The 25,851-nt window shown below is 33.4% G+C and overlaps 1 protein-coding gene across 2 annotated transcripts in view; it reads left to right on the top strand.

The window, feature by feature from the left end:
* The window catches only part of LOC114326786 (5-hydroxytryptamine receptor 1-like), a 2,054,074-nt gene that overhangs the window by 1,445,349 nt on the left and 582,874 nt on the right, over positions 1-25,851 (top strand). For both annotated transcript variants that reach the window (XM_050642977.1, XM_050642978.1), the window contains one exon: positions 1,241-1,292. The gene's annotated coding sequence lies outside the window, so the exon portion shown is untranslated. The remainder of the gene's footprint in view (positions 1-1,240; positions 1,293-25,851) is intronic.

Below are 25,851 nucleotides of genomic sequence, written 5' to 3'. Positions count from 1 at the left end.
GCTGAACCATATTCTAGTCCAATCAGAGAGTGCTGCAAGCACCCCTACCGGTTTCGAAACTTATTAGTCTCTCATCAGGAGGCACATATGCTGCTCTCCCTGATCCAACGAAAACAAACCCCAGCGTGCAGTCTCGGATTGCAACGAACGAAATGGCATAGATGCCCTAGCGGCAACTGCTAGCAAAAAGACTAAGTTTTCACTCTAATGGCATATAAAACAACATAATGCTATTCTACACCCCACCAGAATGAAAACAATGGGAACCTTCTCTGGTTACACCTCCGAGGCTTCTACAATTTGCAAGCCATACGGATGCTGAGACTAAGGAAGATGAGGGAATTCTACAATTTACAATTCACGTCCGATCTGCTCAGCGCGATAAAGTTCCAACGAGAATGGTTCCCTTCATACTCCACACAGAGTAAATGTAAATAAAAAATATAAAATATATATAAATTGAAAATGGTTATTTATTTATTATGATAGTATATCGTAAAGTATGTAAATATAATATATTTGAAATATATAAATTTGAAAAAAAATTTTGCTAATTAGTTACTTAATTAAATCCCTTCATTGCTCTAAAAGGTTGAGGAGGATGCTCTAAATTAAGAACTATCCTACTCATCATGTTCCACATGTGTTCAATTGGAGGTAAATCTGAAGATATTGGGAGCCATAGTAAAAGATTGACTTCCTGCCTGTCCAAAGAAAAAAAAAAGAATTTATTCCAAAAGTTGTTAACTTGCATAATGAAACCAGCAAGTTGAAATAGAACTATCTTAAGTTAATGGGTATAATAGCGAATAATAAGGATATGTACAGTCGAAAAATTAAAGAATACCCATGAACGATTACATTAATCACTTATTTTGTATTTGGTATCATCTTCTATAGCAAGCGTTTTTTATTTATAGAAAAAGACAGAAAATACAACATAAGTGATTTATGTGATCGCTCATGGGTATTCTTTCATTTTTCCGACTGTACGAACTTTTGGAATGATAGATAATGTTTTCATTGCACGCAACGGAGAATCTATCTTACTATAGCTGAGTTTGAAAAATGTATTACCGTTTTTGTCAATAATACTATTTTCAGTTACATTTATAAAGTACGTACTTTTGAAAGTGTGTTTGCACAACAATATCAAATATTTCGTATAAAATTAGGGCAAAAAGATTGGTTGGTTTTTGAGGCCCCTATTCTAAGTAAACGAAATTTTCTTTATTTTCAGATGCCTCCCTTTCATCGTGACCTTAGAAGATAAGGTGAAGTTTCACAAAGAGGTAAGTAATTCCAACAACATGTTCTACAATTAACCTTTTTTGATTAAGTATGTCGTTAGAGTTTTTATGTTGGGTTCATACTGAGTGCTTATATTATGTAATCGAGAAAATTAATAGTTAATCAAAATGAAGAGAAAATTTCATAGTTTGATATTCATAGATCTTGAGTAGACATACGATACAGTTGAGTGAGGTAGCGTATATCAAAGTAAGGAATTGTGTTGGATTGACCGAAAGTTTTATAGTGAAGATTGGTTTGCACCAATAATCTTCACCGAGTATATACATGTTTACAGGTCCGTAACTACTATGTTATGGGCCCCGGGGCAAATGTAATCTGGGAGCCCCCTACCGGGAGGTCTGGGGAATTTACCCCCAGCGCAAGGAGGGGTCCGGAAAAATTCTTAATATTTAACCCCTTGAAAGCGCATTTTCCCTCCTATGTGAACACCACACTCTCTTTTGTCTTTTTTTTCAGCATTTCCTGCAATAACTATAAAATTAGCAGCTCTAATGATTACAGCTTCATTTGTATCTGACATTGCGAACGGATTATCAACGAACGCGTTCGTTCGCTACAATGTAAATGGTCTTACTTTGTACCGAACGAATAACCAAGCGAACACCTACGAATTTGTTCCTTAATTCGTGTTCACTTTGATTTAAAAGTACCTTAAGGTGCCTTAAGCTACTGCAGTGTGAGCCAAGCACACTCAGTGAAGCTGGTCAATGTACTGGTGGGATCCTAATGTGCGCATTTTATCTTATGATTGGTATTTTTTGATTTTTGATTGGTATGCTTTATTGTCAACGAATTTTTACAATTTGTGGACAAAGCTTATAGAAAATAAAAAATACAAAAAAAACAAAAAACAATAAAAACTACAAACAAAATAAAAACAGAAACAGACACCAAATAAATGGCGTGAGTTATACTACTTAAATACAATTTTATAGTTATTAAATACACATTAAGAAATTTTGCAAACAATATGTATACAACGTCAGAGCAAAAAGAAGGCGAACGAGGAAAAGGGAAAGGGAAAGTAAATCAACAGATCTATGCCGCTGCAAATATGTACAAAAGTACTCGAAAGTAATAATCCTGCAAGTCAATTTGCTGAATTCAAATCGTTTATAAAAAAATCATTCACTGTATAAAAAGCTCTCTCAAGCAAATAAGCTTTCAAGGCCTTGTGAAAAGCGGGAAATGCTGCAATAGATTTAATGTTAGATGGCAGGTGATTGTGCATGTTTCTCGAATTGTATAGTATAGAGCACTTAACCAGCTCAGACCGTGGGGTTGGCAGGTAAAAGTTAATGCTCCACGTTTCTAAGGGGATAGTTGTGCGTGGGTCTCTCTGGACCTTCTGATGCATGTTTACGGATTAAACAAACGGATTCAAAAACAAACAAAGAAGGAAGAGTTAATATTTAAAATTTTTTAAAGAATTCCTGGCAATGAACTCTGCTATTGAGTCTCAGGGAGTAACGAAAACTCTCTTTTGTAGTTTAAAAATACGCTCAAATTGAGTCGCACAACACGAACCCCAGAATGGAAGGGCGTACCGAAGATGAGACTCAAAAAGGGCATAATAAACGGTCGTAGATGTTGACAAATTCATTTCCGTAGCAACTGATCTTAGCGCAAAACAAGCAGAACTTAATTTTTTGTGTAAGTCATCAATGTGCAAGTTCCATTTTAGAGACTTATCCACAATAAGTCCTAAGAACTTCAGCGATTCAACTACTTCTAGACTGTTGTTATTAAGTACTAAAGGTTGCATCATACTGTTTTAAGGTAGGACTTTGGTTTTAGAAACGTTAAATAACAGGAGATTCGAATCGCACCACGATTTAATGGTGACTAGGTCTGTAGCTATGGTATTGCGAAGATCCATAATATCCGTATTACTCCAAGTAATACTAGTATCATCTGCAAAGAGACATATTTTACCTTTAATATTCAGACTAGAGATGTCATTTATGTATATCAGAAACAATAAAGGGCCTAGAACTGAACCCTGAGTTACCCCACATTCTAATGGCATGCAAGAAGACGTCTTCGTGTCAACCCTTACAAACTGACTTGTTTTATTAAGATATGATTTAAGCCATTCAAGAGCCTTTCCCCTAAATCCATAGTGCTGTAATTTGTCGGTCAAGATGTTATGGTTTACACAGTCGAATGCTTTAGAGAAATCACAGAAAATTGTTGCTGTAGAGTGATGGTTTAGACTGGAGTAAACATGATCGAAAAGGAAGAACATAGCATCATTCGTGCATTTGTCACTCAGGAATCCAAATTGATATAGAGTAAGCAATTTGTATTTCAAAAGAAAAGATAAGATTCTTTTTTTTACCAGACTTTCAATTATCTTCGGCAACGTGGGCAGGAGTGCAATAGGGCGATAATTCGAAGCAAGATCTTTATCGCCTCCTTTGTGTATAGGAATAATTATCGCTGTCTTAAGGCAGCTTGGAAAAACTCCAGTTTCGAATGACCTGTTTATTAAGGTAGTAGGATGGTTTAAAGTGCAATCAGGTAGAGCAGAAAACATTTTAAGAGTGAGGCCATCAGTCCCAGATGACGATTTGTTTTTAATGTCATTTATTGTAGAGCGTAGTTCACCTAATACTATGGGTGTAAAAAAGAAACTATTTACATTCTTATGAGAAATATATGAAATCTGATCCTGAGAAGGAGGTAAAGTATTTGTTAAATTTTTTGCCACATTTACAAATTAATTTTTCAGGGTCTCAGGAGAAGTCGGGATTGTGGTGGGAGAAGAAGTCTTATCTCTCAGTTCATTTACGACAGACCACGTTTCCTTAGCAACATTACCTGATTTAGCCAGGCTTGCATTGTAATAAATTTCCTTGGCGGCCTTTATGGCTTTATGGTAAATTTTCTTGTAAAGCCTAACGTAATCATGGAAGGATATGTTGTCCGAGAATTTTTTTTAGGTACGGTAATGAGCGCATGTTCTTTGCAGATATACGTAGACCTCTAGTTGACCAGGGTTTACGATGTTTAGTTTTGATGGGCCTAAGAGGAAAGGATTCGTATGCCAGACCAGACAATAACTTTATGAATCTAGAAAACTCGATGTCGACCTCAACATAGCGGAAGTCCAGTCAGTTGTTTGACATAGGTGTTTGGATGTTTGAAAATTTTGTTCCCCAAAGATACGGAACAATTTTCGTTGCGTGTTTTCACTATTATTTTTTGATTTTAACCAAAATGTAGTCAATACTGCTTCATGATCAGAGAAACCTGAGTTGAAAACAGTACAGTCAGTAGAATTTGGGGCCAAAGACGATACGACAGAGTCAATGATAGTAGAGCTAGTTTTAGTTATTCTGGTTGGAGGATTTACATGCATACCTATAGCAAAGGAATCAAAGATAGAATGAAGAGATTCCTGAGCAGCACACACACTGGAGTAGTCAATATTTAGATCGCCACATATAATTAATTTACTTTTTGAAGGAATAGTTCCTAGAATAGAATAGAATAGAATAGAAATATGCTTTATTGCCATGAAAAATTTTACAATTTTATCGACAAAGCTTATAAATAGTAAAAAAAAACAAAACAGTAATAATCCAATTTACTAAAATTACATAAATCGTCAATAAGTTAAATAAAATAAATAAATAAATCGAAGTTAAAACAGAAATATTCAATTGCAAAAATTTAAATAAATTGCAAATTCATAGCCTACCTAATAATTAATAAAAAAGGTTTAAAAGTTAAAAAGTTAAGCTGCTGCATATGACACCCAAATATAGATAAAAAAATAATAAAAATACTACTTGTGCAAAGGGTACTGTAATTTCTTAGTTACTGACTAAAATAATCTTCTACTGAATAATATGGTCTTTCAGACAGGTAGGCTTTTGTCAGTTTACGGAATTTGGGAAAAGATGTTGCAGATTTTAGTTGTAGGGGGAGATGATTGTACATTTTTTTTGCGGAATATAATATCGATTTCTTTACTAACTCCGAGGACGGGGTCGGCAAATAGACGTCAAACGTAGAATTTCTCGTGAAGTAGTGATGATTAGGTCTTGGTGGAAAGACATGTAGATGTTTACGTATTAAGCAAACAGTTTCTAAAATATACAAAGATGGAAGGGTTAAAATTCCGTGATCTTTGAAGTAACTTCTGCAGTGTGTTGTTCTTCTGAGGCCAAACAGTTATCTTATAGCTCTTTTTTGTAATTTGAAAATAACATCGAATTGGACAGCTGTACCAGAACCCCAAAAAGGAAGACCATAACGAAGATGTGACTCGAACAAAGAAAAATATGTTATTTTGGACGATGCTAAATTGAGTTCATTCGAAACAGATCTTATAGCATAGCAGGCTGAAGAGAGTTTCTTCCGTAACAAATCGATATGGAGGGACCATTTAAGGTTGCTGTCTAAAAAAATGCCAAGAAATTTTACAGAATCAACGGTACTGATCTGGCTGTTATTAAGAGGTAAGGGTTGAAGAGCTCCTTTATAAGACGAGAATAAATTTGAGTCAGACCAGGTTTTTATTGTAAGTAGATCAGAAGTTATAGTAGCATGAAGAGTTGCAATATTTGAGTTGCTCCAAGTGATACTGGTATCATCAGCAAAAAGAAGGATGTTTCCATCGATTTTTAATTTAGTGATGTCATTAATAAAGATAAGGAAAAGTAGAGGACCCAATATTGAATTTTGAGGTACCCCACATACAATGTTTTTGAGACTAGAGTCTTTATCGTTTGCTCTAACCAGTTGTTTCCTATCGTCCAAGTAAGATTGGAACCAATCTAAAGAAATGCCTCGAATTCCGTAGAAATTTAGTTTTTTTATCAAAATGTTGTGATTTACACAATCAAAAGCTTTGGCATAGTCACAAAAAACCGTGGCAGTGTAAAGATTATTGTTCAGTGCTTGATAAACCTCATGTAGTACAGAAAACATGGCATGAGTGGTGCATTTATTATTTAAAAAGCCGAACTGATTTTGTGATAAAATGTTGTTTTCAAGTAGAAAGGACATAAGTCGGGCTTTTATGAGTCTCTCAATAATTTTGGAGAGTACCGGTAGTAGTGCAATAGGTCTATAATTGCAGGTATTAGATATTTCACCACCCTTATAAGGCTGTCTTCTATAAGGCTATAAGAGGAATAATGATGGCTGTCTTCAGGCACTCTGGAAATTTACCTTTTTCAAAAGAATCATTAATTAGTGAGATGAGGACTTCTAACACATTTTCTGGAAGATTAGAAAAAATTTTGTTCGATAGACCATCAGTACTACAGGAAGATTTGCTTTTGATACTATTAATTGTTTGGATTAGTTCAGATTTAACGACTGGTTTTATAAAGAATGAATTCGAGACCTTTCTTGAATTATTGAGATATGAAATGGGATCTTGTTGTGGCAAAATAGTTGATGTACCTAATATTTTTACTCACATTAACAAAATATTCATTTAGATTTTCAGGGTCTGGAAGGGAAAATGTTTGAGCAGTGTGGGTTTTATTTCGAAGATCGTTTATTATGGACCAAGTTTCTTTTGCAACACTTTTGGAGCTTCCCAGACGGTTCTGGTAGTAGACTTTTTTAGCTGATTTTATAAGTTTAAGATAGGTTGCCCTATACTTGGTGATATATTCAGTGATAGAGACGTTCTAGCAAGTTAAGTAGTTGTTGTAAGAAAATCTACACATCCGCATCGGGAGTTCTATAAATACAAATAATATAGAGGTCAGAAGATTTCTGATAAATTATGGAGAATTTAAATACTTTTTCAATTAATAAATTATCAAATTTGGTCACTACCGAAAAGTCATTTTGTGTAAACATAATCAAAGTACCCCCATGAGATAATCTACTCCTGTTAAATCTGGATATATTAGTGTAATTTTTAATAAACACAGGTTCATCAACATTTAGCCAAAATTTAGTTATTCGAGGGTTTCTTAGTCTAGCCAACAAGTAACGACTATTTTCCACATCCGCAGTACGAGATAGCCGCAATATAGGTGGAGTCATCGGGTCCATACAAAGCCCAACATTCTTTTTCATAGTTTTCTCCGTTACCACAATACTTGAATTTTTTTTATTAAAGGACTTACTTGCAATAATGACATCCCTATCTGAACCAATCTGAATGGATGAGCCCTCCTCAGTAGGTGTTATGTATACCTTTCTTTTCAATATGTGGTTCCTTTCACGTACCAAGATGTGGTCTGGGGTAAATTGATTAAGACAAAGTAGCTGGGACCTGGGGTCCCTATTTCGGTTGCATTTTAGTTTTTATTTCGCCAAAATAACTAGTTTCCTCAGTCACAATTTATATGTATACGAAACGTCTCGGGGGCCCCAGCTTAGCCCGGGCCCCCTCTTCCCATGACATCTTAGATTTTATTACGCCGAAATAACTAAATGTAATAATTTAAATTTTTATGTAAAGGTCTCAGGGGCTCTAGCTTAGCTCAGGCCTCAGGGGCCCTGTTCTGTTCCAATTGAATTTTAGTCTATGAGACTAATTTCCCCAGTGAAAAAGTAAAACTATATTGCGGTCTTTTTAAAATTGTGTCATTTGAAAATATTTCGTTGGGATCGGCTTTTAAAATACATATTTTTATTTTCCTCGTTAAAATCTATGCACGGGGCCCTCCTTAGTCGGGGGACCCGGGGCACTGCCCCGGTTGTCCCAATGGTAGTAACGGCCCTGTATGTTTAGTCTTGTTATAGATGTACTGACATGTGACGGTAAGGAAAAAGCTCCTTGGTCAAGGCTCTTTGCTGATCATTTAGTGTAGAGGACAGCAAAGAAATGGAGGAGGATTTGGATGGTTGTAGAAGGGCAATTAAATAGGGAGAACGTAAGGTTAGTAGGTCGAAGATGAAGTATGTGTACATGTAGTTGGGACCTAAATACAAGTTTTCAAGTAAATCCGTCGTGACGAGGAAAATCGCACTCCAAAATGGTCATTTACTGGCCTATTGGTGGTTGATGCGGGCATATTCGTGTAAATAAAAAGAAACTAACATACTACTTGCCTTATACTCGCATGAATGATCTTATATTTACTGAAAACGTTTTTCTTACAAATCATATTTTACGATCTCCCGCAGATACAAAAATTTTACCGAAACTTTTTTTGTTCTATTTGCTTGATAGAAAGTATAAAATTGCTGACCTTTACGAACGGTATTATGTACTTTTTGCTCACAAGTAGGGGATAGGTCATAAAAGCAAGGTGCTATAATTTATTTTTCACATCAGAAAGCAGTAAAGCCCGTCCGAAAAATACACGGGAATAATGTCAAAAGAAAATATATTTGTTCAGTTTTCGGTATCGCAGAAAGTTATAACTGAACAATTAAAATTTTATAGAACAGACGGCGAGTGGTATAATGAACAGTCATAAATTTCTCTATCTCGTTTCCAATCGAATTCTCTGGGGTAGCGTAACCATAATTTTAAATGTTTATGGTTCAAATTTATTTTTAAACCATTTTATGTTAATCTGCTAAAAATCAGTCAATATGTAATAAACTTCAGCCAACAATAAATGCAATATTTTAAATTTACCAATACAGTGTTTAGATAAACTATAATTTTCACCCCATTTATCTCTTCTACTCTTTCCACTTACCCCTCTTTACAACATGCAGGAGAACTGTCACACATGGGAAAAGACGGAAACAAAAAAAAAAGAATAAATTCTGTTGTTTGTCCCGTTTTTTCACTTCCGTTTTCTCACTACTCCTCTCCTTTTCTATATGGCAGAATTTACTCCATGTGAGACATCTCTGTTAATTTCTCTCCCTTCCCCGTTCTCCACTACCCTTCTTTAACCCCACCCCCCGTATTTTCACACACGGGCCAAATCGAGAACAAAGAGAGGGACTGCCTCTTCTTTCACACTTTATCTTGCATCTTCCCTCACACCAGAAACACCAGGACACGACACATGCCCCAATGTGTTTTTCGGGATGTTTGCTTTTGCGGCTACTTTTTACATTCACTACAAACCCTGAAGAGGACAAGATCCTAAACGGGGACACTCTTGATAGCATTTCTACATAGCAATTTATTCTATACACGCAAATCAAACAATGAGAAGAAGAACGACAACTCCATTGGTCTGCAGGCTGAACTAAGTGAGTATCGTCAAATATGGCGAAATTTTCACCGAGTAATTGCCGAGAGTACCACAAAAACGTGGGAAGAATACCTCTAGAAAGGTTTGAAAATCAAAGAGATAACATCGTTGAGCTTATCTGTTTATTATCTGTGCTATTCGATATCAGATATTAGAAATATATGTTGAAAATAGTTCGTCAAAGACGAACCTAATTTTGCTGTTGTTAAAGGATTAATATGCAGATGTATATTATTATTTTTAAATTCATCCACTATAACATGTACTAATTTATCTATAAAAAATTTACCTATTTTTTTTGTAATGGGAACATCACATACTTCCTTAATTAACACTCTGTATGCTTCGTCCGTCGCATAATCTCGAATAACGACTTTGTTAAAACGTGTGATGTCCTTCTAATAACGGTTAGCAATATGTGACATCAGCATGAAAGTGACAAATAACAAAATATCAAAAGGATGTTCCGTTTTATCCAAAGCAACTGCTATTGACGCAAACACAATCCGGGAAAATATTAAAATCGATTTTTCGTTTAACACCTGACACTATATTTGATCGAGTTTTTACATTTTCATCGTACTGTAATTAAAAAAGTGTATCGATTACAGTTTTATGGTCATTATTAATAGATTTTCCTTTTGATCAGAACATGATCAAAGTATATAATTTACTATGTTTCTCTTCTGGCGGATGGTAAAAAATAAACTAAATAAAACAAACTACATAATATCAAATATACCAGGAAAATAAAAAGGCTTTGGCTAACATCGGAATTTACTAAAAAGAAAATACGAAAAAAAATTTTTTCTTATTATAAAGGGGTATTTTAAATTATTTTAGTGGTTACCACGAAGTCCAAAGACACAAAGTGGTGTCTATTTTCTGTGGTCTACAATCTAGATCAGCGGTTCACAATCTGTGGTACATGTACCACTAGTGGTACCTTTCATTATTTGAGGTGGTACACAAAATGCAAAACAGCCAAAATAAGCACCACTATCATAGTCAATTAGATCACCTAGCTCAATGGTTTTCAATGTTTTTGAGTCATGTACCACCAAATTATTTTAAAATTATTATTGGTACCACCTAATTGAAATATGTACCTGGGTATAGCTGGGTAATCTAACTAACTACAAATACGCTGGACTCTGGCTCTGTTTTTTTGTTTTGTGTACCACCCCAAATAATGATATATACCACCAATGGTACATGTACCAAAGATTGAGAACCCCTGACCTAGCTAAATATGTATTTCAGTTAGCTGGTACCAAAAATAATAAAAAGTATTTGGTGGTACATGACTCAAAAAGATTGAGAACCGCTGGTCTAGATTATATGGTAATAAGTAGCGATACCCACTTTTTAAGTCAGAAGTCTGTCACTTGACACGCTCTCAATAAAGACGAAAAATGTCAAATAAAATATTTTTAAAGAGACGAGACAGGAACTCATGATTGGGAATAAACAGATGGTGAAACTAATGGCCTGCGGCAAACGGCATCCGTACAATCCTAAAGGTTTGTTCGAAACGTGCAACCACATTTCGAAGAATTTGTGGAGTGATTCGTAGGCATTCGTTGACAATTCGTTGATGTAAATCTTCTAAAAATACTGGTGGTGTTCTATAAATTTTATTTTTTAGACATCCTCACAAAAAAATTCAGGGGAGACAAATCGTGTTAACAAGGAGGCCATCCGATGCTGCCTCTCCTTACAATCCAATGCAGTGGAAAAGTTGATCTAATTATTTAAAAACAAGTTAATGCGGATGAGCACCGTCCTATTGAAAAGTCAAATGAGTTTCGTCATTTGTTGATTATTTTTAGTAATAACAGTCAAGCTGGGATTAATCCCGTCTTACAGTAATTATAACTACATTTCGTCAGTTACATCGCTAGATAAAAGAATGGTCCCACCAGTCGATCAGGTGGACAATTCAGTTAATTTTTGCGGTTGTCTGTGTATGCACCTCGTGGAAAATCCTGGGGTTTTAACGACACCAATAATTTGTGTTAAATAAGAGAATTAAGCGATAGTGTGGATCGTTCACTGCTTGCTGATTAATTATTAAAAAAAACTGTATACGGTGGTCATAATCATCATCATTAAGTTATTGCACAAGTGTATTTTATTTTATTGAAATTTGTTCTCCCATTTAAAATGGCTTGGACGAGATGATTTACAATTTTTATTCTTTGTAAATCATGATTCGGAAGTGCTTCTCGTAACATTCAATGTGTCTTGGTTTGTTTATTTCTAGTTCATCTTTATTCTGATTTTAGTATAAGTGAACATGTATTATTACTGCAATTTCACTACTTTCATTAACTACAGGCCCTTGAGATTCTCGTTTTTTATAGCCTACAATCCAAGCTTCCTGAATTTTTTTAAACCTGGAGCAGTCGGGCCGTTAGAAAAAATCTCACATTTTATCCTTTTCCGTGATAACTTGATGAAAAATTTTGCAAGATTGTTTTCCACTCGTAAGTGCATCGCGAAGGAACGTAGTAATGCTTATAATTTTCTTTTTAATTTTTTTTTTGTGGAATTTATGGCTTTTGTGAAAAGCAATTACCTTTAAAATTGTTAGAAATAGATATAGTAAATAAAATATAGATAAGTAAATAAAAATATTATAAAATAGAAATCTGTTTTAGATTCGTATTTAAATTTGTATTGTGCATTTTTTTCTTTACGCGCGACTACTTACGAGCGCGACATCTCCTGGGTTAACTACAAGAAAATTATTCTGGCAATCGTGTTTATCCTGATATCGCACATTCAATTGCTGAGCTGTCACAATGGCACTTTATTGTTGATACAGTACAAAGAAACGACATAATATCCTTTCCGTAATCGAAAAAACCATGGTAATACATTTTCAAAGACTACAAATTAGTGGATACAACTGATATTCACAAGAGAATAACATATTCACAGAGAAATCACGAAGAGAAAATAGCAAATTCACAGCAAATAATAATATTTCTCCCGTAACCGTATAATGCACATAGAACTAATGCAGAAGCACCCAGAATAGTCAGAATTTGACATTCCGTGGGGCACAAAACATCGATCCCAAAATCTTATCAGCCAAGCATGACTGGTGATTAGAAAAACATGACCAAGTAGGTAGGTCAACCTCAATTTTTTTATATAGGTAACATTCTCAACAACTTGGTGGATATAATATACTCTTTAAACACAATTTTCTAAATAATTTTTTTCGAAAACTATTTCCGGAGTGGAAATCGAGACGTCAAATCATTTTTAGGTAAAAATGTAATTGTTATTACTCATTACAATCATACATACAGGGTGTTTCATTGAGAAACGGAAATACTTTAATGGTGAATAGAGGTCACCGAGCCGGTTCTAGATGTACTACATGTTTTGCCCTACTGACTTTTATAACGGAGTTACAGGGTGTTTTATCGATTTTGCCCATTTCTTTCCTAAGTCATAAGTTTAGAACCACCCTGTATATTTTTTTGATATTTAGTACACATATGTTTCATTCAAAACCCAAACGACCGACATACTAACCATAAGAAAAATCCAGGCCCGGATTAACAAAAAATTATAAAGTAATTGTGACCTTAAAAAAACACCCTGTATATTCAAATTTTGAAAATCTGTTTGCATATTTGAAAAGAGCACAAAAGCTGAGTTTAATGGTTTGCTTCAATTTTTCGGCCAGACAATTTTATGACTTTAATTTAGAAATTACATTGAATTTTTAAGAACTCTGACATTAAAAAGCAGATATTATTAACTTTTAGTTATAAATTATTAAAGTTAATGAATAAATACTCATTTTAAAAATAATCAATACTTATTTACCACATTGGAACGACCCAATTACTAATGATAAGAAAAATCTAGGTCCGGATTAACAAAAAAATATAAAGTAATTGTGACCTTGAAACAACACCCTGTATATTAAAATTGTGAAAATTTGTTTGCATATATAAGAGCATCAAAAACTGCGTTAAAGGAAGCATGTCAAATTTTTGCGCAGATAATTTAATTACGACAATTTTGAAATCATATTGATTAATTCTGTCAAGGTCACCAGAAGCTGCCAGAAAAATAAAAAACAATCCCAATGTAATTAGAAAATCGATTCGAAATCTTTTAAAACGAGCAAGGAAGTGCATCGAACAAAATGGCGGACATTTTGAGCAACTGTTACAGTTTAAATATTTTTAATTTATGTTAAATTGTTGAATTGTTTAGACAATTTTTTTTCATTAGATATAGCTGTTCTTTTAATTCTTTACTAATTCATTAAAATATCCCAATTCTCGCAATTCTAATTTTTAATGATGTGCATACAGCTACAAATCCAGAGAATCCATAAATGCAGCGTAGTAAATAATTATTAAATGTTTTTAAAATAAGTATTGATTCATTAACATTAAATTATTAAAAGTTAATAATACATCATTAAAAGGGTAAACCCTGTAGTTGGCTGTATACCTTTGTTAAGACAACGTAGAATGAAGTAAACACTTCTGTTGTATATAGGTATATTATAAATTTATTAAAAAATTTTTAAAATTCATCCACAAGGGAGTGGTTGTACAAAACGTTTTCGGTCAAACTGACCATCCTCAGTGTAAACCTGGAAATAAGTGAACCACTTAGATTGAAATGCAAAAGGGTGAAATTTTGACAGTTAAAAAAGAAAATGTGGTTACTTACGTCCAGTGTACAAGTAATTGAAACTAGCCACTTGAATAGGTGTAAAACCTCAAAATAACATTATTTCTACATTATGAGCTGTATAGTAATCGACAATAAGTCGATGTCTTAAGATTAAAAATGTATCACATGTGGATGTATGTCATCCTTGCTCGGAATTAGGCCTTGCTTCAGGCACCAATCTGTCTAATCAGTTGGTTGTTAACCTCTCACCTGATCACAACCTTGTGCTAATTCCGAGCAAGGATGACATACATCCACATGTGATACATTTTTAATCTTAAGACATCGACTTTTTGTCGATTACTATACAGCTCATAATGTAGAAATAATGTTATTTTGAGGTTTTACACCTATTCAAGTGGCTAGTTTCAATTACTTGTACACTGGACGTAAGTAACCACATTTTCTTTTTTAACTGTCAAAATTTCACCCTTTTGCATTTCAATCTAAGTGGTTCACTTATTTCCAGGTTTACACTGAGGATGGTCAGTTTGACCGAAAACGTTTTGTACAACCACTCCCTTGTGGATGAATTTTAAAAATTTTTTAATAAATTTATAATATACCTATATACAACAGAAGTGTTTACTTCATTCTACGTTGTTTTAATAATACATATTACCTGCTTGTTAATCTCAGAGTTCTTTAAAATGTTAATATAATTTCAAAATTTGATGTAATTAGATCAACGGCAAAAAAAAGTAAAATGAACCTTTAATCACAGTTTTTATGAACTTTTAAAATGCGCAGACAAATTTTCAAAATTTCAATATACAGGGTGTTGGTTCAAGGTCACAATTACTTTATATTTTTTTGTTAATCCGGACCTGGATTTTCCTTGACATTAGTAATTTTGTCGTTCCAATGCGGTAAATAAGCCTTGATTATTTTTAAAATGAGTATTTATTCATTAACTTTAATAATTTATAACTAAGAGTTAATAATACCTGCTTTTTAATGTCAGAGTTCTTAAAAAATTCAATATAATTTTAAAATTAAAGTCATAAAATTGTCTGGCCGAAAAATTGAAGCGAACCATTAAACTTACTTTTTTGTGCTGTTTTCAAATATGCAAACATATTTTCAAAATTTGAATATACAGGGTGTTGTTTTAAGGTCACAATTACTTTATAATATTTTGTTAATCCGGACTTGGATTTTTCTTATGGTTAGTATGTCGGTCCTTTGGATTTTGAATGAGACATATGTGTACCAAATATAAAAAAAATATACATGGTGGTTCTAAAGTTATGGCTTAGGAAAGAAATGGGCAAAATCGATAAAACACCCTGTAACTCGATTATAAAAGTCGGTAGGGCATAAAATTTAGGATACCTAGAACCGCCTCGGTGACCTCTATTCACCGTTAAAGTATTTCCGTTTCCCAATGAAGCACCCTGTATAATATCGGTTCACAACGTTCTTCGACGTCTTCTGATTTCCAATCACCATCTCGTTCTGTGATTCCATAGATCGATATCCAGTTCTCCGTCCCTGATTTCTCGATCAACTCCCTCTGTCCAACTTCTTCTAGGTCAGCCTGGTCTGCGCCTACCGCTTGGTTGCCATTCTAGAATCTGTCTTGGTATTCTCTTCTCCGGCATTCTCCTTACGTGACCTCACCAGTTGAGTTGTTTCATCCTGATATCTTCAACAGTAGTATGCGTAACCTTCATGATTTCTTGTACTCTCTTGTTTGTTATCCTGTCGCGTCTAAATATTCCCCCCGAACGACGCCAGAAGTCCATTTCTGTTGCTCTAAGCATTTTCTCTGTTTTGTCTTTTATGGGCCAAACTTCGCATCCATATATTGTGATGCTTTTTATTATAGTGTTATACAGGGTGTCCAGAAACTCTACCGACAAACGAAGACAGGAGATTCCTCAGATAATTTTAAGATAATTTAACCCAATTCACCTAGTCCGAAAATGCTTCCTAAGGGAGCTAGAGCTCTTTGAAGATGGCGTCATGTAATTAGTTTTTCTTAAATACCTCCAGAACGCTTCTATTTAGAAAAACGAAAATTGGTATACATATTTACTTTCCAGAAATGAATCGATTTCATCCATTGCGAATTTCAAGTACAGGCCATAGGCGTCCGTTTTGGGTAGGACAACGGTTATTTTATCGCCTAACTTTTTTGTCTTTAATTTTTTAGCATTTTTGACTCTGAATTATTTAATTCTGAGTTATTCTAGTACTAAAAGGTACTCTTAGTTTAAGTCGATAGGATACACCGTTTTCTAGAAAAATCGATTTGAAAATTTTTCGTTCCTTGAATTTAAAAAAAAAGATTAAAAAAAAACTATTTAGAAAGATGAAAACTAGTACATTTATTTATATTCCAGAGATTAATCGATTTCATTAATGGCGAATTTACAGTACCGGTCATAGGCGTCCGTTTTGGGTAGGTCAACAGTTCTTTTATAGCATACCTTTATTGTCTTTAATTTTTAAGTATTTTTGACACTAGATTATTCAATTATAAGATATTCGAGTACTAAAAGTTACTCTTGCTTTAAGTTGGTAAAATACACCGTTTTTTTTTTAGTTTTTTTAACTTTTTTTTTTCAAATTCCCAAAATTAAAAACTTTCAAATCGATTTTTCTAGAAAACGGTGTATCCTATCGACTTAAATTAAGAGTAACTTTTAGTACTAGAATACCTCACAATTTATTAATCCAGTATCAGAAAAGCTTAAAAGTTGAAGACAAAAAAGTTATGCGATAAAATAACCGTTGCCCTACCCGAAACGTACGCCTATGTCCGGTACTAGAAATTCGCAATGAATGGAATCGATTCATTTCAGGAAAGTAAATATGTATGCCAATTTTAGTTTTTCTAAATAGAAGTGTTCTGGAGGTATTTAAGAAAAACTAATTACATGGCATCATCTTCAAAGAGCTCTAGCTCCCTTAGGAAGCATTTTCGGACTAGGTGAATTGGGTTAAATTGTCATAAAATTATCTGAGGAATCTCCTGTCCTCGTTTGTCGGTAGAGTTTCTGGACACCCTGTATATTATTTTTTTATTTTCCTTGGAGATGTTTTTTTTCCACAGTACGCTTCTTAGTAGGGTGGAACGAAAAAAATGTTTTTATGATTTTAAAATGTAATAGTGAGAGAAAGTTGCCATTGGTAAGCCACAAATAAAATATTTTTCAAAAAAAAACATTTTTAGAGGTGCCGCAAAAGGGTTGAAAATTAGAATTTTTTGGAAAATTTTGCGAATTTTAATGATTTTATTTTGGTCAAAAATAGCTATTGTAATGTCTTAATTCCTATTTTAAATGATAAATACACACTCTAAAACTCCTCTTTAAAGATAATTTTAGTTTTAGCAACAATCCAATTTTTATTTTTACTAAAACTGACAAAGTTTGAACTAGCATTCCACATTTCCACATTTAAAGAAATATTATTAGTAAATATTTATTTCATTCCTTAATATAATTTAACATTCTTAGTAGCAGATGAAAGCCAAGACGTGAGGAAAATGTGTATTGGTAGGGTTGACAAGATAGTTTTAAAGGTTTTGGCAACGAGGGAGAAAAGGAGACAAAAACTAGTACAGCAGCATTTGAATTACAGACAATAATCAGTAGCTGATGGTAACACAGCTGTGAATATTATATTTGTTACATGCTGATGATCATGATCAAAGTTACGAGCAAGAATTTATTTATAATTATTCCAAAAAGCCCTTAAGATCTTTGAGTATAACTAAACAAATGCTGGTAGAACTGCCAACAGTAGCTTCTATCTGTGACAGGACTGGTGTCTCTGACAGAATAGCAGCAGAAATTACCAGATGTTGGCATTATTATGTAAGATAATAAAAGTAAGGTAATTAACAGGATGAAAATACGTCGATCACGGTTGAAAAATCGTACAAAAGCCACAGAAGCTTCAGTCAAATTGGAAAAAACGCGGGGTTATTCTTTGAAGGAAGAAAATACCAAACAATTTATCAAGAAAAGCGAGGGCACAAATTTTACAAAAAGACTATATTAGAAGAGTACATTTTATTAGTAGAGGAACCTGGATCAACCTTCCTAGGGCATATAACTCCTGCTTCCGGAACAGGTGAAGCTATAAAAGATACCATAGTGGAGCATTTTCAAGGTGACAATCCTTTGAACATTTCCAATATAATAGCACTCGGATGTGATGGAAGCGCCACTATCACCTATGTTAAAAATGGTGTAATTGCTTTATTAGAAAAAAGCCTAAATAAGCCATTGCAGTGGCTGATTTGTTTGTTCCATACAAATGAATTGCCTTTGCGTCATTTGTTTTGTACATTGGATGGAAAAAGTAAAAACCCTAATGAATTTGAAGAGGTTTTAAGCAAATAAATTGAAATCTGTAACCAGCTTCCTGTGGTTAATTTCGCTCCCATTCAAAACAACCTCCCTATTCTAGAGATTAAGGATGATCTAAACACAGATCGAAAATATTTACTTGAAATGTGCAAAGCAATCTCCAGTGGTGTATGTCCTTCTGATCTTTCTTTGGCAACCCCTGGGAAATTAGCTCATTCACGATGGCTTACGTTGGCCAATCACATTCCTCGGTTCTATGTTGCAACAGAGATTCCTTCAGATAATCTGAAAACTTTAACTATGTATATGATGAAGGTGTATGCCCCAGTTTTGTCTCATATCAAACTAAAACCATCTTGTGTAAATGGATCAAAACATCTATGGGAACTCATCAAATTTTCACGTTATCTTTGTGAGGCATATCTCCAAATAACTGATCCAGTAATTGAGTCGCTCAGAAGCAGAGTGGCCTAAGTGTAAAATTGATGTTTTGAGATATCGGCAAATAAAGAATTGAGCTAAAAATGAAACCAGTTTTTTTTATTAAACAGTATTATTTTATTCACTTACACAAACATTTCTGGAACCTAATACATTATATGAGTCGAATGCGCAAAAATTAACAAAAAAAATCTTTTTTTTCTATAAAAAAAAGTCAGTTGGGCCACTATGTCAAATATTAAGCTTTTACGAAAAAACATAAAACTTTCACTTGGGTCACCTATTCATCTGTTTCCGATCCAATATCATTATCTACTGCCTCCACGTTTGTCTTCAGGTTTATGTAAAATTCATGATAGACCGGCGGAATGTAAGGAAGAAGACTCTGAAGGTCTTTATACTTTAGTTGCTCTATGGGTCTTCCAGCAGGATAGAGGATGTCCAAGTAGAAGTCTTCTCTTTTTATCTGAAAGACGTCTGTTCTTTTTTTTGTGACGTCAACACAATTAAATAATACACTCTCGTTATTAGAATACTTAAAATAAATTTTGAATGGCTCTTCTGATTTGAACATTAGCCACTGTATTTTAAGCCATTCTACTTTTATATCTTGCTCTCCTTTTTTTCGGTTTGTAAGTAACTTCTCTAGTTTTTCAGTACACTTAAAATTTTCAGAGGTCATTTTAAATACCTGAAATTTGTTCTTCTTTTTGGAACTGGAAATAACTTTCACCCAATCGTCTGGCAAAAAAATGTCTTTAAAATATCGTTTTTGTTTTTCGATCACTCCAAAGTCTCTGTCACATGGCAAATAGGAGTGACCGAAAACTAGAAACTTGTGATGTATGACTGTGGGACTGAAAGTATTGGAGACACTCATGTATGTACAAATAGATGCCAGTTTAATATTTCGATTTTGACCTCCGCATTGGTCGCTGTACAAGATCAAAACTGGTGTGTTAACATATGTTTTTACGTAGTGTAAAATGCAAGAACCAATTTCTTGTGGGCCACGTGAGGCTATGCCTTCATGCCATACATACATGTGTATCTGTCCTGTCGTTAGATTGTGGATGCCAAAACAATACGTCCACAACTGTCTCTTGTAATAAGCCACTCCCGTAGAAATACTAGGAGTAGCTAAAGTTTTCATTAAATCAAATGCAATTACTGTTGTGGTATCTTTATTCTTGGCTGCATCTTCCTTCATTCCACTTCGAGCTGCTTCTGCCTTCCGCAGGTGTAACTCTTTCTCTATTTCCATTCTGCTTTTTTCTACACCTACACAGCTTTTTATTTTCATGTTATAAGCGTCACATCGTTTGCAAGTGTCAGTGAGAGGATAACGGAAATGAAGATTAAAATCTTCATTAAATATTTTCGAAAAGATGAATTTGGATACCTTCACTTCTGGTTCTTCACCTTGCACATACAAATCAAAAAGTTTTGAGATATTTAAATCAGGTGACAGATACTCTCGATTAGGATTTTTGTTGCGGCTATAGTGTGATGTATATTTGGCAAATTTGTTAATGAAATCTTTTATATTTTGGATATCGGTTTCCCTTGTCTTATTCTTAGGGGGGTGCTTGCCTCTTTTATCTAGTGGCGGAGTGATTAATTCGCCACCTATTGATTTGTTTATTAAAGCTCTGGTGAGCCTTCCATCTGAAACTTGTAGAGCTTTTTTGAAAAATGATTTACTTACCATATCACCTGATTCTTTCGGTAATGTATAAATTCGTGTCTTAGAACGTTTATTATTGTTTTGAGCTGCTGTATGTCGACCTTTATTGACAACATTTACTTGTATATTAATGTAAGCAGTCTGTAAATTAAAATCAGATAAGTTGTAGAAACTTTGGAAAATATTTTTTCTTTCTTTAAGAGATAACAACAAATGACACTTTCGTGGACAGCTGCAAACTCCATGAAAAAATTGTTTCTTAGACACAATTCTACCACGAGAATTCAAATATGATTTTCCTGAATTTCTTTCCAACTTAGACTTAGATCTTTTCCAAACTGAATTATTTTTCTTACGTTTTTTACCCCTACTTGATCCAGGTTCCATAAGTCCATCTTCTGTGAAGCTTTCCCTAGTTGTAGAAGACTCAGCATCAGAAGGTGGATGGAAGTCAGAGCCAGAATCTGTTTCAAATTCACTGGGTTCACGAGTACTGGATGTATCCGACAACGGCATTTCCAAACTATAACAAAAATATTCTCTATTAATTATTAATTCAAGTGATCAAATGTCTTTAAAAAAAACTTTTGAATAAAATCCTTTACAAATGTCTTTAAGTTAAAGACTAACCTATACTTTTGGCAACATCGCTTAGAAAACCATAAACATACCATAGATATTATGAAAATATGTCTAAGTAGAAAACTAGCCTGCTTTCTTCATTTTAAGGTTATAATTTTAAGGTTATAATCTTAAAAAATTTAGAATCCTAATTTAAATTTTGAGCCGAGATATTTACAATCACTATTAATTTACACTAAAATACAATAATTTACTCACCGTTGCTCAAGATTGCACAAACATAAACCGTATAAAAGGCTGATAGTACTTTAAAGAACGAATTAACGCTAGACGAGACTGATACAAACACACAAGGCAAGAGTGACAATGTCTAAAATATCATACTGCACACTGGCCCAACTGTCACTTGGGCCACGTTTCCATAACTAGATCATGTGAAATGTTTACGTAGCCTAACTGTACAAGTCGCGTCATCTCTTGGTATACAACTAAATGTTAGTTGAGCCACTCTGAAATGAAAGATATGATAAAATGCCACCTATTGTACTACCTACCTGAATTATACAAAAAAATCAGTTGGGCCACTCTGCTTCTGAGCGACTCAATTCAAAGTAATAATTATTTCTCTCACCCAGAAAATATGCTTCTCTCCATGTTATGTGACAAGAGAAAACACATAAGAGAGCTAGGTCTACGGCGACTTTTGAAGGCAAGCTCTGAACTCATAAATGGTTTAAGGAACTTTGTTGTCCCGAAGCTTAACTTTAATGTCAATGACTACATTGATATAATTAACTGGACGGAAGATGGAAATTGTTTATTATATTTTGACTACAAAAGTTGGTAAAAACATTCATTCTAAGCAAAAAATGTTCTATACATTTTTTTGATAAAATTATTAGTTTTCGATTAATTCGATAACGAAAGTGTTACTTTTGTATCGAAAAATCAATGTTTTTATCAGTTACCTGCCAACAGCTCAAAAAGTTTTGTTTTTTCAAAACAGCCGTACTTAACAAGAACGTACCTGTTGAAAAAATAAACAAAACTGTTTTTTTTTTATTTTCTTTAAAACCAATAGTAATTGAGCTATACTTTATTATAAATGTTAGCTTTTCTTCGTCAAATGCTAAATATTGTAGTTTCAAAAGACGGGAAAAGAATGTCAGTCCCTATATTTTTTTAGCGAAATAGTCATCGGAAGCAATCCCCTAATTACCATTCTAATTCAAATTAATCATTGACCTTATTCGGTCTTCTTTATTTATGTAATATTAATTTTAGATTGTAACTGTTTTACTGGCTTGGAATGATAACTAAAAAAAATGGAGTTAAAATCGAATAACGAATTTTTGTAGTTTGGTAAAAAATGCCATTTTCTTCAGAATAGAAAGATTAGTATCAGCGATACGAGAAAATGTTTAAATATGAAATTATAGGCTTTTTAATTCCTAAGATCACGGTTTGCCAATTTTTTTTCTACGGTAAAAATTGAGTGAGCTATTGTCAATTAACACTAACTTGTAATAACATGCAAAAACCACCTTTACCAACCCTTTCAAAGTCACCTCTTTTTGCGACTAAGACTTTTAAAAGGATTTAATGTCAATAGCCTTATAAATGTTATAAAAGCCTACAAAAAGCTTTTTTTACAAACTTTCTAATATGAAAAATAAAAATGTTACAGTTAAAAATCAATATTTTTTTGAAAAAGCAATGGATAAATCCAATTGGAAGCATTATAATGTAAGCTAGCGGTGATTTTAGTAATTAGCCTTATTCAGTCTTCTTTAGTTTGTGTATTGTTAATAGATTCTAGAAGTTTGACTGGCTTATAATGATCAGTATTTAAAAAACTGGACTTAAAGGCGAATAACGAATTTTTGTAGTTTGGTAAAAAATGCACTCTTCTTCAGAATAGAAAGATTAGCATCAGAGATACGAAAAGATGTTTAGATATGAAATTATAGGTTATTTAATTTGCAGGAACGTAATTTGCCAATATTTTTGCTACGGAAAAAGTTGAGTGAGCTATTTACAATTAAATCTTGTACTAACATGCAAATTGTACTAACATGCAATTTTGGACTGAGGGTTTTAAAATGATTTAATATTATTAGCCTTATAGATCTTGTAAAATTATTTTTTACCAAACTTTATAAGGTAAAAAATAAAACATTTACGGTTAAAAAACCAATATATTATTTTGAAAAAAATATGAAGAAATCCAGTTGGAAGCATAATAATGTAAGTTAGCGGTGTTTTTTTGTATGGTGTACGTTAGAAACTTATCGCACATGAATTCACACTCGACTCATGGAACTATATAACACATACGAATACGTATACATATTTGTGTATACGTGTATCCGTAAATTTTTGGCGGGACGAATATAATTATTACCTAAATCATCCAAATCAAATTTAATCCTCCTTAGGCATTTTTTTAGGCAATTTTGAGCAAATTTGAGTAACTAGGAGTAGTTTGCACCCTCAAAAAAACTTTTGAAGGTTCGAAGTAGTTAATAAATATAGTTAGAGTATTAGACAATCAGTATGTAATGTATCCAAATGAATTTCACTCTTTTTAAGCTTTTTTTTTTAAGTTTTAGTAATAAATGGTAGTTTTAGCCATTCAAAAATAAATTTTTAAGGGTTGAGACACTCAGAAATTATATTAAGAATATCAAACCATTATTATTATCATTTATCATTTTTGATTTGAGCAATTAGGGGTAGTTTGCACCCTTAAAAATAAACTTTTAAAGGGTTGAAATAGTCAATAAATACAGTTAGAATATTAGAGAATCATTATGTAATCCTTCTGAACTAATTTCACCCTTTTTAAGCTTTTTTATAGGATTTAGAAATAAGGGGTAGTTTTCACCCTTAAAAAATAAAAAGCGCCCTTCAGCACAATATGGATTTTGAAATAGAGGGTAAGGTGAACTTAATTCCAAATTTTCATGCAAATCGATAAATTCTGTAAAAATCGCGAGGTTTTGTCCTATTTTAAGCTTCATTGCTTGGACTAATAATTTTATTTCTCTACTAGGAGGTCCTTGGTGTCCTCCGATACTCATGTATTCAGTTTTTCCATATTCACTTCTAAACCCCATTCTACTAACATCAAAAATGTATTTCTTGGGCACGAGAAATTTTCTTTTTAATTATCTGAGTAATGGAGATAACAGACATGATCTATTGTGGATCGACATTACAATCAACTGTGACTAATGTCAAATAAATACAATATAGACAAGGCGGAAACGGCGGGTTCGTTGAGAAAAATATTCCCATGATAGTCCTGTCGCCAGGGGGGGTACAACGGCCTCCTTTATTCAGATGGACTTACCCAAGTTTTTTTTATGTATTTTGACCCGTAGAACACGAATTTTTTGGGTAACAGTTGATCCGGATGTCGATAAGATTGTTATAAACAAAGAACTTGAGGAATTACATAACAGCGATTTCTCGCAAAACAAAACATTTTTTCGTATTTTTTGGGTCATTCTAAGCAAAAAATATTTCTACAAGTTTTTTCGCAGGATTCATAGTTTTCGAGATAACCGCTGTTAAAATTTCAAAAAATCGGAAAATTGCAATTTTTTAACCCGAATAACTTTTGATTTAAACATAAAATAGCAATTCTGCTTACCGTATTTGAAAGTTCAAGTTAAATTATATCGGTTTTGATTATTTTCATTGCTAAAAATTTATTTTTTTTATTTTCAAACAAAGCTATAAACACATAGTGTTTCCCGTACCTAATACATGCGTTTTAATACATCCTACGTAGATATTGCCTAGCTTGCACTAGTACCTACTCTACTTACTTGTTCGATTTTAAATGAGAAATCATTGAAAACATCACTCACGCACTAGGTGTTTATTACTGTTTATAGCTTTGTTTAAGAATAAAAAAATTAATTTTTAGCAATGCAAATAATCAAAACCGATAGAATTTGACTTGAACTTTCAAATGCAGTAAGCAGAATTGCTATTTTATTTTTTGATCAAAAGTTATTCTGGTTCAAAAATTGCAATTTTTCGATTTTTTGGAAGTTTAACCGCGCTTATCTCAAAAACTATGCATCCTACGAAAAATCTCGCCAGAACATTTTTTGCTTAGAATGACCCAAAAAATACAAAAAAATATTTTGTCTTGCGAGAAATCGCTGTTATATAATTCCTCAAGTTCTTTGTCTATAACAATCTTATCGACATCCGGATCAACTGTTACCCAAAAAATTCGTATTCTACGGGTCAAAATACATGAAAAAAACTTGGGTAAGTCCATCTGAATTAAGGAGGCCGTTGTACCCCTCCTGGCGACAGGACTATGAGATATTTTTGCATAATCACATTCGTGAGACATCCCAGAATAAGGAACAAGAAGTCGCCCACGTGAAAAGTGGGCCAATTTTTTTTAACAGTTTTTTTTTAATCAAATTGCAAAAAATCAATGTATTTGGCACGGACTATTCTTTTTAGGTTTTTTGGACCATTCTGGATAAAAAACTCTCTTATAATTTTTCTCTAACGTTGATCTTTTTCGAGTTATAGTCCATTCTTTCACGGTTTTTGCTCTAAATTTTAAAGAACCGCTTGGATTGACATGAAATTTGGCATACGTATAGCTTAC

The sequence above is a fragment of the Diabrotica virgifera genome, chromosome 2, assembly GCF_917563875.1.
Source record: "Diabrotica virgifera virgifera chromosome 2, PGI_DIABVI_V3a".
In the NCBI taxonomy this organism is placed as follows: Eukaryota; Metazoa; Arthropoda; class Insecta; order Coleoptera; family Chrysomelidae; genus Diabrotica; species Diabrotica virgifera.
Note: the sequence above shows the minus strand (reverse complement) of the source record. Positions and strands in the feature narration are given on the sequence as shown.